Genomic DNA, 8,349 nt, shown 5'->3' with positions numbered 1-8,349 from the left:
GCTGAGGCTGACTCCTTTGAGCAAGCCCCCATGATGTGTCCAAGCTCTGCTCTTTGGGGACATGACCCGCTGCCTGACAATAAAGTGAGCGTGGGTGTTGTTTACATTGTCGTGTGCCCAGCCTGGATAGGATATGGGTTCATAACTGTTGGAATGAGTTGAAAGGGAGCTAGGCGGGTGGGGGAGCGGTTAGTGCTGATTTCTCAAATGGATCCAGAACCTTCTGATCAACTAGATAGTAACCACTGCTTTCCCACGGCCAGCTCACTCAGAAAGTTGTGTTGGATTCCCACAGCGTAGCGCTTTATGTTGGTTTATCCTGTAAGTTCACTAGGAAAATATTGTCACAAGACATTCTGTCGTTGGCAGCGGGGTCATGCTTGGCTGATCAGAAGGTCTAAAACCACCCACGCAAGGCCAAAAGGTTGCTCAAAGACCACATGCAGAGGAGGCGAGATTAGGTGAAAGGACAGCTCTAAACCAGGAACTTGGATCGTTTCCCTCTTTTGGACATGGCCTCAGACACCACAAAATTCCATGGATGACACTTGCTCCTGTACCAGCCATCAAGGGTTCCATGCCTGAAGGTCACAAGCTTTGTGTGTGTGTGTGTGTGTGTGTGTACAGCCTTCAAGGGTTCCATGCCTGAAGGTCACGAGCTTGTGTGTGTGTGTGTGTGTGTGTTTTATATATGGAAAATACTATCAGCCACATAGCACTGTGCTGGGCTCCTGACACACAATGCTCTATGCATAATTACTTAGTAAACATAACAACCCTGTGAAGTAGGTATTATTACCCTTATTTTACAGATGAAGGAACTGAAGCACAGGGTCAGTGGCTTGTCCAAGGCATCCATCCCGCTAAGAAGCAGCAGAGCCAGGATTCAAACTGAGGAGAACACATAAACAGATACCTCAAATCCTGTCCAATCACCTGGGTGGATTATGCTCTTCATGATGGGGCAGAGCAGAGACCGGGACCCTTGGAATGCCAGTCCTCGAATGCCCGTGGTACAGCAGTGACTGACGTCTTCTGTAGACTTAAGAATCTGCAACTGGAAAGATTGCTTTCCTTCCCTTCCAAATGCAGTCCCCTGGGGTAGGGATGAAGAACATAAGGGGCTACCAAAAGGGACACCTTGTACCTATTGTCTAAACGAAGCGGCCTAGGGCTGCTGGGCCTGGATGCCTGAATGCTGGGGTTGCCTCCTCGCTACCTTGACCACCTACTGTGTAGGCCCGATGCTTTCTAACAGAATGAAGCATCTTTGTTAAAGCAGCAGCTGGAGCGGTGATAACCAATCTTCTTGGAGTCAACAAGGATACTTCCGGTTTGAATGAGAATATAGTTATGAGTTTGTCAAAGAAAAGTTTCAGAAGGCCTTATACCGTATAATAATCTTTCAATAATATTAACCAACAGATCATGGTTACCGGTGGGGCAAGGAGTCACACTGAGTAGCACCATTACTAGCCAGAAGATTAGTGGTTCAAATCCACCTAGAAGCATCTCAAGATAAGCAGTGGAGCCATTCTGCTCTGCACACCTGGGCAGAATGGCAGCTAACTACCAGGTGAGGTGGGTGGATGAGATAGAGAAGCAGCATAAATTGATGTGAATTCATTGTGCTGGGTGGTCATTTCATAGGTATTATATATACTTAAATTTTAAAGTGCCATTTTTGGATGGGCATACGTGCAGCTTATAAATGATTCTAAATTCTCTCATACTTTTTATTCGGAAGCTTTGTTTTTACCATTTTGAAAAATTACGTCACCCACAGCAACCCCCTTAATGTTTGTGTTCATGGAATTGGCGGTTAGTTCCCCATAAGGCAGACGAGGGTCCAGGTGAATTCTTGTAGCTTCTTTCTAGTTCTCCACACTAGGGTGTCAACACCCTCTCATTCTTCAGTTCCTTTGCTACCGAAGGGAAATACTGTGTGTGCTTTTGTAATGTGGACCCCAATATGAAGAGAGGAGCATCCTCCCCAGACGTTCATCGTAAAGGGAAAGTGACATGGCTCTTCCCTCCTTGTCATACAAGGGAGATGAGACAGTACACGTGATCATAACATGTCAAGGCACTATGAAGTTAAGACCCAATGGCCGTCAATGGTAAGGTAGAAACCATACATCTCCCCACAAACTAAAAACTCCGAAGCGTCTTAGTGTAGCCACGGTAAGTTGCTGGTCTCTTTAAAATGAACGAGGTAATTCTTGATTCAAAGAACAAACCCACTGTTGGGTGACCCAACTGAATATGAGTCTTGAGGGTGCAGCAAGCGTGGCTTTGTTCTTGGAAAAGTTAGTCCGTTGGAGGGTGATGAGGGGTGGGTAACTTGGAGAAGACATGGAGAGCAGCAAAATATCAATGAATATGTGACACACAGACTGCAGGGCCACAGTGTCTCAGGAAGCTGAGATGCTAGATTCACCTTTCTTAGCAGTTCAGAGTGTCCTGTTTTTCTAGAGGCTGGGAGGCCCCTGCCTACCACCATGAGTTTGCAACACATTGTGACTCCATGGTGTAATTAGATCAGTTCCCTACACCTCATTTAAGCCGCCAGTATTCCTCCTTTGTGAGGAGAAAGCCCAGTGGAGCTGGTGTCGGTAGGATTGGGGGCAGTTAGCTTGGCTAGATTATGAGGTAAATGTGTGAACAATAAGTGCATTTCGAAATACTTCCTCAGTACGTTTTCCCCTAACAAGATCCTCACACCAGGCTTTTATTGGTTTAATTTTGTATTGGTTTTTTAAATTCATAATTAGTAGTTTGTTTTTCCTATTGGAAAAATTACATCACACTCCTAGCAACATACTTAGAAAATGTTAACCTCCCCTCAAACAGTTCTGTACAGGAAGGCAAGCATTTAACTTCTTCCTCGTGATACAGGTAGAAATACAGCATCTTTTATTACAAATTACTACCGTTGGCTCTGACTTGCAGGTGACGGGTGACGCCTGGCCTGCACCTCCTCCATCATTGTGGGTGTGCCCGAACCCATTGGCAGGGCCAATGCGTATTTTGAGTGCCCACAACCCTGGAAGCTTATCTTCCAGTTCCACGCTGGATAATGTTCTGATCCATTGAGTTTTCCATGGACTGATTTTCAGAATTAGGTCTTGCCAGGCCTTTCTTCCTAGTCTGCCTTGGTTTGGAAGTTGGTTGCAATCTATCCACCATGAATGATTGAGTTGGTATTTGAAATGCCAGGGGCATCATTTCCAGTATCCTAAGAACAGGCCAGCCCCCCACAATCTGACCAATGGTTGATGGTGATCCAGATTACTATTCTTCTGGTTCAGGCATTATGCTGACTCTCCCCGTCACTTTGCTGTTACTACTCAAAATACACATAGCAAAACACACCCCAATCCGTTCAATGTCTACATGCTCAAGTCCATGACATTGGTCACCTTCTTTCCTGAGTTATTCCCACATGAACACAAGCTCTGCCCCTTTGGGTTCCTATCTCATCCTTTGAGTTGTCAGTTTGATCCCATATAGAGAGTTGATAAAAGAGCCTAGTGCTCTAGACCTTTTTTTTTTTTTCTTACCACTTAAGTTAAACCAACTTGTTCAGTTCTATGAAGACTTTGGGAGACATTTTGGCTTTAAAGTTTAAAGATTCGTTGCAGGGGTTCACAGTTCTAAAGACTTTGGGGGATATTTTGGCTTTAGAGTTTAAAGATTTGTTGCAAGGGTTCATTGACCCTCTCTGGCTACAGAAAGCCCAGAGGCATTCTGGGAATTATGTTCTGCATTTCCTCCACCTCTTGACCAGGATCCTTCTGTGTTCATTTGAAGGTTGAAATACGAGCAGATTTAAAGGCAACTTTCAGGTTACCTCCTGGTCCCTGCCTCCTTCCAAGAAGCTTCTTTTAGAATAAAGGCAGACTTAGGATAGTAGTGTGGGATGTTCACAAGATGTATAAAGAACAAGAATTGGAGTCTGAAAAATATTAATATATTTGCCATTCATAACTTATTTAAGGGGACTTCAAAAAAAGTTCACAGGAAAATTCTGTTCTCCTTTGATTCCCTTTTCTCATTAGCTTTGAAGTCTCTACATGTATACTTGGGAGGCAGACACAATTCAGCATAGTGCTCCTCACTGCACCCCCATTTTTCCCTTCCCTGTGGAAACTTAAGCACACTCAAAAGTGAAGAACAATTCTAGTCACTGAATTCCCCCCTACCACCCCTTTTTTAAAAGTCATTTATGGCCCATCCCATTTTGAACATGTCTAATGTTCTACTCCCATGCTCATGTAAATGCAAGACCTTATACTAGAGCAATGGGTCTCAACCCCTTTGGGGGTCAAATGATCCTTTCACAGGGGTTGCCTAAGACCACGGGGGAACAAATATTTTACAATATATAATTACATATTGCCTTGTGATTAATCACTATGCTTTAATTATGTTCAATATGCAACAATGAAAATACATCCTGCATATCAGATTTACATGATGATTCATAACAGCAAAATGACTTATGAAGTGGCAAGGAAAATAATTTTCTGGTTGGGGGTCACCACAGCATGGGGAACTAATTAAAGGGTGGCCGCATGAGGAAGGCTGATGTTCTAGAGGGTCAGCATTGTGTGAGGCTCATAAGAACGGGTAAGAGCTTCTTTGGCATGCTGAAAATGAAGTCCTTTGTGGTAATAACAGACCACTGTCACCAGTTTGTGCTTGGTTTTTCTCGAAATCTCTCCATGACCAAAAGATTGTCAGGCTTTTCAAAGTTTCTCTGAGAACAAGTTCCTATGGAGGAAAAACAGAAGTATTTGCACATTTAATTACACTTTACCTATTTCAGAAAGAATTTTAAAAAAAAGAATTTCAAGTCCCGGGGGTGTTGTGATTACCCGTTGGGCTGCACTTGCAAGACAGCAGTTCAAAACCACAGCGAGAAAGCCAGACTTTCTGCACCTGGGGAAGAGTGTCAGAAGCAAACCGGCAGTTCTACCCTGTCCCATGAGGGGCGCTGTGAGCAGTGAAATCGCGGGGAGTCTACGTTTGTATAGTTACACAGAAGACAGAGTTGATAGTCACCGTGAAGTTTCAGTGCATGGCGGCCCCTACCTGTGTTCCATGACATTTTTGAAGGCGCTCACTTCTCCAGAGCACGTCTCCAGCCCTGAGCCCCCTGGAGCTTCTGGGTTGGGTTCAAACCGCCAGCCTGTGAGCTAATGCTTATCTGCTGGCACCACCTGGGGACCCCTACATCTTCAGGTGGGAGGAGTTTAACATGCCATACATAGGGAACCAAGATGACATGCAAGTCAATGTGTTAAAAAAAACACGGCGTGGGCCACGGCTTCGTTTTAAACTTTCCATGGGAAACCGTGGTAATTTGACAGCTGAGTGTACCCATGGGATGGAACTGATGAAGCGTTTGAGAGAGCTCTGATTCTTGTGCATATCGGAGGTGGGGGGAGGGTTGGTGAAATAGAAACCATATCAGAGTGTACATACAATTCAGTAAGAGGATGACGATCTCAAGAAATATGAAATTCCTTTAAACATGACGGTTGAACCTCGGTAATAAAGCCGTTTAGCACCGCCTTAACATTTCTCACCCCACTAAGGTGTTGACTGGGCGGTTTGTTAAGGTGCTAATGAGAATATTGTGTGTGGGCGAGTGAGATGTTTTGTTTTGGATATCTAAACTGCTTCAAAAATTTTGGAGGGCAGTTTGACACGATCGAAAGACTTTACAACTAGCTAATTGTTTGAGAGGTTCCATTTTTAGGCATTTATTTTACAGAAATAATTAGGGAAGTTTAAAACGATCTATGCAAGGATTTCCTTCACAACATTGCTAATAAAAATGAAATATTAGAAACAATCTAATCTGTGTCCAGTAGTTCAAGTTTGATATAGAATATCTGCAGTGATACAAATTTATATGAGAGAATATGAGGAAAGATGCTCAACATAATTTTTCAGGCACGCTGTATGACTGTTATTTTGTAAAAATGTATTCCACATGACATACAGAAAAGGACCCAATGAAACGTTATCAGAATGTTTAGTGGTTACCTCTGAATAGTAAGATCATACATTTAATTTACATTTTTCTAAAATCTGTGTCTGCTTTGCAGCTGTGAAAAACAATAATCATTGTTAATATTGAAGAGGTTAGTTACTGTGTCATGTTGGAAACCCGTTCCTGGGAAATCCTAGCTCATGAAAGATTTGAAATCTAATGTGATTAAAAAACAACAACGACTCGGGTTTCCTGTATTTTTCACTCAGTTTTCTAATTAAAAAAAAAGTATGCCTCGTATGAAACCATGGATATCTAAGGTTAAGCCTTCTGAAACTCAATTTGTAGAAAAGTCACACGTTTTGCTTTACGGGGCAAACAAATCTCTTGTGCATTGATAAATACAAAATAATTTAGCAGGAAAAAAACCTAGTTAAAATCCCCCAACTTATTTTCTACTCTCTGAACTTCACAGCCCCAGACAAAGTCACCCAGTCTCATTACCTCCGTGGACGCCAGGCCCCGTGCTGGAGAGGCATTGGGTTTACAAAGTTAAGCTGTACAGAGCCCCTGACCCAAAAAAGGCTCTAATTCTAGTTGCAGAGTGATTTCATACTGCTTATTCTCGGGACTCTCTCAAAATATGTGCCCAGAGTTCAGATGATTGGAGCAAAGCGAATTCTGGATGAAAGGGGATGCGGCCCTTGTTCCCGCTCGCCAACCCCGGGCTGGTCCCCCCGGAGGCCTTGGACACTCCATCCGCAGCTCCGATGAGGGAGCGACAATGAGGTCGGAGTGGCGGGTCACCATAGGGCCAGCGTGGCTCGCGGCGACCCGAGCGGACTGCCCCAGCTCTCCCACTGCCCAAGAGAAACTTAAACCAGTGGCAAGGCAGCTCCGGGGCAAAAGTGGACATGGAGCGGCTAAACACACTCTCTAGACAATGCCTTGGGGCTGTAGGAGTTCTGATCCTCACTTTCACTCTGCAGAAGCAAGCAAGCCTTAGGTCAAGGCTACCAGTATGCAAGACATCCAGGAGAACTAGGGGTTGCGAAGCCCAGCCAGAATCTGCAGCCTTCTTTCCGACCCCTGTTCCTCGTGGGTGTGCACAGGAATAAATATAGGCTTGCGCCCCTTCTAGAGACAGAGATGTCAGCGGAAGGCCCGCCACTCCCCGTTGTATTAAAAATATTTATTCTCCTTTAGGAAAGCATTTTGTTAATTTCAATCCATTCGTCTATTTCTTGAGTGCCTACTTCAAAAATAAATCTACCTTGACGCTCACGTGTCAGGATGGCCGAGTGGTCTAAGGCGCCAGACTCAAGCTTGCGTAGCTTCCTCCGCTCTGGGGATTCTGGTCTCCGTATGGAGGCGTGGGTTCGAATCCCACTTCTGACATGTAGTTTTCCTCCCCGTTTAAACAGCAAGCCCTGTAGTTCTGCTACTAAGAGTCTGTGCAAACAACGCCCAACCAACGCTACACATTTTCGCAAGAGCTAACGAGAGTTTTGAAAAAGGGAACATCGCGATAATCTTTGAAACCGGGAGACGTGGAAAGCAAAAAAAAAAAAAAAAGGCTTCGTAAAGAGCGGTAACATCGCGAGATGATATAAAAGCCGCGAGACTTGGAGCCTGGGAAGCAGCAGAGTCTTTGAGCGCCCTGAGTCCTGCTCGTGGTCTCCTGGGCACTGTTTTGGATGCTTCCCGAGGCACTTTTCCACCAATCCCACTGACGTCCTGTCTCTGTCTAGATAGCTACTCATACCCTCGTTAGCAAAACAGTGGAACTACTGCACATTTCCTTTGTAAATTAGGCACCTTGACACATTGGCATCTGGTGTTTTGTCTCAGTCAAAGCGGAATACCACGTAAATTATCACATGAAAATAAATAAATAAACTATCACATACAAATGTTTGGAATAAAATGTGGGAAAGACCTGTTACTTAAATGTTAGCTGGCAACAGTTTTAAGAATTCATTGCAAAAAAAAATACATATGTATTTTTATAGAAACTCGATCTATGCATATCGTTAAGCTTTTAATAAATATATTTTGGGATCTTTCCATGTGTAGTCTCATCCTTTTCCCTTACAAAAGAAATATGCATTTTAGTTCGAAGTATAGCTATAACCAATTTTAACCACTTTTGGGGCAAACATGTTATTTCTTTTTTTATTATTCGTTTTATTAGGGGCTCCTACAACTCTTATCACAATCCATACATACATCAGTTGTTTAAAGCACATTTGTACATTCATTGCCCTCATCATTCTCAAAACATTTACTCTCCACCTAAGCCCCTGGCATCAGCCCATTTTTTCCCTTCCTCCCCGCTCCCACCT

The 8,349-nt window shown here is 43.8% G+C and overlaps 1 non-coding gene across 1 annotated transcript; it reads left to right on the top strand.

Moving 5' to 3' along the window:
• The first annotated feature begins 7,291 nt into the window (after positions 1-7,291).
• On the top strand, positions 7,292-7,402 carry TRNAL-CAA (transfer RNA leucine (anticodon CAA)). The gene is made up of 2 exons: positions 7,292-7,329; positions 7,357-7,402. It is a non-coding gene; the product is annotated as a tRNA-Leu (tRNA).
• Positions 7,403-8,349: the final 947 nt, after the last annotated feature.

The sequence above is a fragment of the Tenrec ecaudatus genome, chromosome 1 (genome assembly GCF_050624435.1).
Source record: "Tenrec ecaudatus isolate mTenEca1 chromosome 1, mTenEca1.hap1, whole genome shotgun sequence".
Classification (NCBI taxonomy): domain Eukaryota; kingdom Metazoa; phylum Chordata; class Mammalia; order Afrosoricida; family Tenrecidae; genus Tenrec; species Tenrec ecaudatus.
This window is presented reverse-complemented; position numbering and strand designations above follow the sequence as displayed.